Source organism: Falco biarmicus, chromosome 7 (genome assembly GCF_023638135.1).
Source record: "Falco biarmicus isolate bFalBia1 chromosome 7, bFalBia1.pri, whole genome shotgun sequence".
Lineage (NCBI taxonomy): Eukaryota > Metazoa > Chordata > Aves > Falconiformes > Falconidae > Falco > Falco biarmicus.
The window spans coordinates 37,047,629-37,053,818 of record NC_079294.1 but is presented as its reverse complement, the minus strand read 5'-3'; positions in this window follow the sequence as shown (position 1 = coordinate 37,053,818).

The following is a 6,190-nucleotide window of genomic DNA, read 5'->3' as shown; positions in this document are numbered from 1 at the left end:
CATAGTCGTCTGTCTTGACATGTCAAAACAGTCTACCACTGACACTTGCTTTAGTTTCATGGTAAATTCACTTCATTCATATGGACGTTTTACATAAACTGAAAGATACGTTGAAGCTCCGTACCTGAATGCTATGAGAAAGGTGTGTGTTTCTGGACGTAAATGCATGTTTAGGAGCAATGGAAGTCCTTTTGGTGGAATACAGCGTTGAAATTTTGTGCCCTCTGTTTGTGTTAGAGTTGTCATTTCATTGAGACGCTGGCCCTGTTAATTCCTTTGTAAATTATATGACTGTTTCCTTACGGCTGGAGCATCATAAGGAGGCTGCAGGATCTATTCAGGCATCTTAAATACGATAAAACAATAAAGACTTTTGACTTACTGTCAAAGCAGTAGTCCCAAAGAAACACTTAGGGACATTCCAAGGATTGGTGTGTGAATGGTGCAGCCCTAATATAGGTTGGTTTTGGTTTTTTAAAGCTTCCCTCGTGCTCCAGTATTTGAGCACCACAGAGCTTACTGTAGCTTGAAGAGAGCCAACATCTTTTCTACTGTATCCTGGGTTAGCATCTCTGCTCCTGAATTACTTCTTGTTTTGTCTCGCCCTTCCGACTTCAGGTTGTGTTAATGGGGAGGGCCTAGGTGGGTATTTTGGACCCTCTGTTGCTTGCTGGACCAAACCTACCTGGGCAAGGCTGGCAGGCTGGGGTGGGCCAGCTTGGGAACGCGCGCCCACGCTGTCCCGAGGGTGGGAGTGATAGCTGGCAGCAGGTTTGAGGGCTGTGTGGCGGAAGCCTTCTTGCAAGTATTCATGCTAATCAGCCTTTGACTTTTAAAAAAACATTTCTACTGCTCTTGAGCTGATTTTCTCTGCACAGTGAGGACTTTGGATGACAACAAAGTCTTTAATTATGGGGGTATTAAATCATAGCACTCAGCAGTGCCAGGGCTTGGTTATAATTTAAGCAGGAGAACGTTTCTAGAAAAATAAATTAATTGCTCAGTATGAATACATTATTCTTCTCCGCCCCCCCCCCAAGTCCTCCACCACAGCCCTTTGCAAATCTTCTATTCCCTTAAGGTTTTTGATTCTTGTTACCTAAAGAGTCCTCCTAAGCGCTTGGGAGAACTTTCAGAAGTGGGGAGATTCGAGACTATGTGAAACGTTCCTCTGAGGATGCGCTTTCATCTCCCTGGAGGCTACCAGTCTAGTATCGCAAGCGAGGAATTGGGCTGTGCAAGGAACGAGGATAATTTGGTCTCTGCCTGTTCCTCTGCCCATTCCATTTTCATAGAGGCATTACATCAGGTCCCAAAGCTGGGCCACTGGGTGTACCACTTGCTAGAACGTGCTGGTCACTTCCAGCACAGATCTTTGTCCCAAAAGGCTGTGTATTTTGGAATACATCCTGGTGTCACTTACAAGTTTAGTTCTTGGGTAGCATCTACCAACACCTCTGTCTACAGCACAGATGTGCCGAGAACAAACAGCTTCCGAAATAGCTGCAACCTGCTGGGGACACACCGCTGTGTAAATACTCGCTCTGTGTTTGCAGGGTAAGTGCTTAACACAGCAAAGTCACGGGGAGGGGACTTCAGTGTGGAAATGCCAAAGTTCCAGGCATCCTCGTTCTGCGTGACACCAGATTAGGCATCCCTGGGAGAAAGCAGATGCATAAAGGTCTTAAGAGCTGGCACTGCTAGTCTAAAGCGCTGAGAAGCAGGGAAGCGTTTCAGGGAAAAGGTGATTGTGGGAACTGATCTGCACCTTCGGGTGCAGTTAGGCAGTCGGAGGGAGGTGTCACACCGCGACTGGTCTTGCTGCTGAGTTTAGCCTGTTTTAAAAGGAAAAAATAGATTGTATCCTTGCATGCCAGGCTACTGGAACATCTCATGTTCAATTCACACCCTGCCTGCTCTGTAGGAAGCAGCTCCGGCAGGCAGAAGTGAGGACATACCAATATTAGTGTTCGCCTGCCCTGCCCTTGCCTTCCATTGCAGTGGCAGGAGGTCTGCATTGCCTTCTGCCTGCTCGCACGGATGTGCGCTTCCCTCTCCGTTCCCCTTTCTCTTGTCGGCAGCCTTGGGCTCCTCACAGCTCGGGGGGCCGGAGCTGCAGCCGCTGCCCCCCTCGCCGCCAGGCTGAGAGCTGTTGCCCGTGGCCTGGGCTCACCGCCAGCGGGGCCGTGCAGCAGCCTGGGGTTGGAGGGGCTCTGGTTCAGGGGAAGGGGTGCAGTGGGCACAGGTACCACATCGGGGAGGCAGGAGGGAAGGTGCAGTGGTTGGAAAGAGCCAGCACGATCTCGGTGCTCCCTTGCAAAACCCTCCTGAATGTGTTTCTGGGGACTAGGGGTGATGACGAGACCGGACATCAGCTGCGCGCTTTTGCAGGATGCCAGGGAAAGCCAGATGTTGGCAGAGCATGTCCCAGTGGCGAATGATGCTCAGACTAGCGTTGCCGGCAGGGTTAGCTGAGGACAGGAGCAGAAGACAGCAGGACGTGCTCAGCAAGGGAGAGCTGCAGTGCTGCGCTCCAGCCAGAGGAGGAACATGAACTCAGCTATCAGCCCGTTCCCCATCCTTGCAGCAAATATTTCCCCTGCTCCCCAATAAGCTGCAGCACTTTTTTGTCACCTGACTGCACAGGTTTATGCAGCTCTGTTGGTCTTTTTCTCATAGATAAACCCCTCAGATGTTTTGCAGCATCGGTTGCGTTCCAGTTTCATATGCAGTCCCTGCTCTGCAGTCCCCTGAGGAAGAGCAGTACGGAGCCCTGAATGCTGATGGAGGAGACGGCCACAGCTCTGCTGCAACCCCGCAGCGCCTTGGCCAGCTCCTGCACCCTGGTGCTGCCAGACCCTGCCAAGTCCCCTCCCTTTCGCTGCTGCTACCTCTTGCTAAAAAAAAAAAAAAAAAAAAAAAAAAAAAAAAATATTAAAAAAATGCATTGGCCAAAGTCTGTTTGTAGGCTCGGTGGTATTTTAAGCTCTCCTGCCTGCCGCACCGTCTGAATCCAGATTTGCACAACTTCTGTGAGCAGCTGTAACCCGTAGAGGGAAGGCACATTGACACGAGTTGGTGTCCATTAATAGTGCGCAGGTAGACCCCAGGAAGCAGCTACTCCTGAGATCTTGCCATTAACACTAATGCATTTTGCATTAGTCTGTCACAGCAGGGGTTCCCTGACTCTCAGGACCAAGAGCAAAACAAAGCCATCAGGTGCCCAGCCGTGTGCTGCGCACAGACGAGGTGGCATAAACCACCCACCTGATGCGCTGCTTACCGAAGATGTCTGAGCATTAAATTCCTTGTTTAGGCAGGATCCCAGGAGAGACTCTTAGGTACTGCAGCCCTTTGTGTTACCCTGCCTGCGCTGGGCTCTGGGGCGCAGAGTGGTGATGGATACAGCTGGTTTTCTGGGAGCTGTTGGTCCCCAGCACCACAAACTGACTCTGGTGCTTCCGTTTTTTCTGCAGAGCTCCTTGCTCCCTGTGATGCTTTCTGTACGAGTGAGTGAACGTGGCTCCTGAAGGAAAAGTACAGAATGTGCTCTGCTAGCAGGCTGAAAAAAATTGATCTCTACTTTAATTAAAGCCTCTATTGTAAGTGACCTCGAGCTGGTAATGCGTTTTAGAAATGAAGCCTTGCCAACAGCAAATCTGTACACCCCAATACAGAGGGGTGACCAGGCGGTGATCTGCTGGAAGGTGGCCTGCCTCCCTCTGTGCCAGCTGTGTGGCCAGCTGCACGTCCCTGGAGGCCATCCCACCGCACAGGCACATGCCTGCCTTCCTCACCCTGAAATCCCTGCGCGCCCAGGTGGGATGCGGCACCGTGGTCTTCAGCAGCTCACAGGGGGGAGATACTATCCTGCTGCCATCTTGTGCAGTGGTCCCTGTTGCCAGTGGGTTCTTCTCCCTCCTGTTGCCAGTGGGTTGTCTTTTTCCTCTCCAAACATGTGGCCATGGGATGCTCTTGCCTTCAGCGCACGTTGTGGGGATTGCAACCGCCAAGACCCTGTGCAGTCCTGGAGCAAGAGGCCCAGGAACAGCACGGGGAGGGAGGCTGTTCCCTCCGGTGGCTCCCTGGGGTCCGGCCCTGAGCTCTCCTTGGAGGTGGCAGCGCTGGTGTGCGGGGCTGCCTGGTACAACAGCCTCCAGCACACAGCACTGCCTTGGCCTGAGCCATGGCAAAATCAATCGTCTGTATGTGTGTACTTGAAGGCTTGTAAGCTAGAGGTGGTACAGGCACTTGCCATGAAGTGATTTGAAAGGGGGAAAAGAGCACAAAGAGGCTCTCAGAGGCAGCAAGTAAAGCACCCTTACGGATACGAATCCCTCCCTCTCTGCAGCCAGACCCAGCCGCGGTCCGGGCCAGAGGATGCTGCGGCTGCTCTCACAGGCACCATGGTAACATTGCGGCACCAGCGCCTTGATGGCGAGCAATGCACGGGCTGCCCGCGCTGCCCTGCACCCTGCGCTGTGCTGTGCCTGCACTGGCACCCCCTCCCCCAGCTGCGGGGTGCTGTCTTGGCTCGTGAAGTCCAGACAAGAGCTTGGGCTGGTGTGGGTGTGGGGGTGTGTGTGTGTGTGTGTGTGTGTCTTCCTCAGGTTCATTTCATGGGGGTGACTGTGTGCTGTGGGGTGAGTTTTGGGGACCTGTCCCTGGGCCACTGCTCTCCACAGACTCCACAGAGATGCACTTGTTGCAGGACCACGGGATGGTGAGACTTGGGTATTCCCCACCTGCTCATGTCAGCCACCTCCTGCAGCAGCAAATGGCTTTCTCTGCTTTTTGACCTGGCTGGTGACCATTTCATTCAGCGCCAAGTGCCCGACAGCCACAGCAGAAGCTCCTGCCTGGGCAAGTCGCTTTTCCTCCCAGTACTGCCAGACGGGCACCCCCAAGAGAGGTGAGCATGGTGAAATCCCAGCAGTGTGCACCTGAGCACAGACCTCCTCCCCGCCGGGCTCTGTCCCACTTGCAGAGCGATGGCAGCAACCAGGGCCTTGGAGATGGTCTTGTTCCCTGCCTGGCTTGTGTTTTGTGTCCTGACTGCTCGTACTGCTCGTTACTGAAGTCCCTCTGTGGGCAGGGGGCAGCAGGGCCCCAGGTGATCTCCCCGCCACATGCTGCCCATCACCCTTCGTCAGGGCTCTGATGAATTCCCAGGCCTTTGGAAGAGATTATGTCTTCCAGAGACAAGAACAAAATATAATAAAATTAAAATAGCTGCTTCCTCATGGAATACGCCAACAAGCCCTGCTGAAAACCCAGTACCGTGTAAATTTGCATCAATTTGCATACATCTCCATAATTTCAGCCTCACCCATCAGACCTGCTCCCATAAGGATGTGCTGCCTGACACTGCAGGCAGCTGAGGGTACTTGACACACGCCAGGCCATGAACACCGCTGCTAGCAAGGCCCTTCGGCACCACTGCCCTGACTCTCATTAGAGACTGGCCAGCATGCCCGGTGCCAGCCTGCATCCCTACCCGGCACCCCCAGCATGCCCGGTGCCAGCCTGCATCCCTACCCGGCACCCCCAGCATGCCCGGTGCCAGCCTGCATCCCTATCCAGCACCCCCAGCATGCCCGGTGCCAGCCTGCATCCCTACCCGGCACCCCCAGCATGCCCGGTGCCAGCCTGCATCCCTACTCAGCACCCCCAGCATGCCTGGTGCCAGCCTGCATCCTTGCCCGGCACCCCCAGCACCCGCACCAAACCTCTTTCCCCTTGGACCAGGAGAAGATGCAGTCTCTCGCCACAGGGAATAGCACGACAAATCCAAGAGCCAAGAGGGGTCTTACAGCTGTCAGCCCAGATGCAGAGGGAAGGAGTGAGTCAGGTAGCTCAGTGGAGGGGATGGGGAGGGAAATACTTGCTGAGGGCTGCACCTTGTGCCAGTGCCCAGGGGATGGGAGTGAGGTCCCCAACAGGAGGAAGAGGGGACCCTGAGCAGAGATCCCCCAACACCAAGCACACTGCTGGAAAGCAAAATAATCTCCTTTTAAACCCAAGAGGTCCAAGCCCTGAAAGTATTTGGGCATTTGAAATGCATTTGAGCACTGACTCCATCACACATCCAGGGATGCATCCTTCAACCTGCCACATGCCCTTGGCAAATCCATCATGGTATGGCTAAAGCACAGCATGCCAAGTTAGACCCCAGCTTCTCCAGATATCA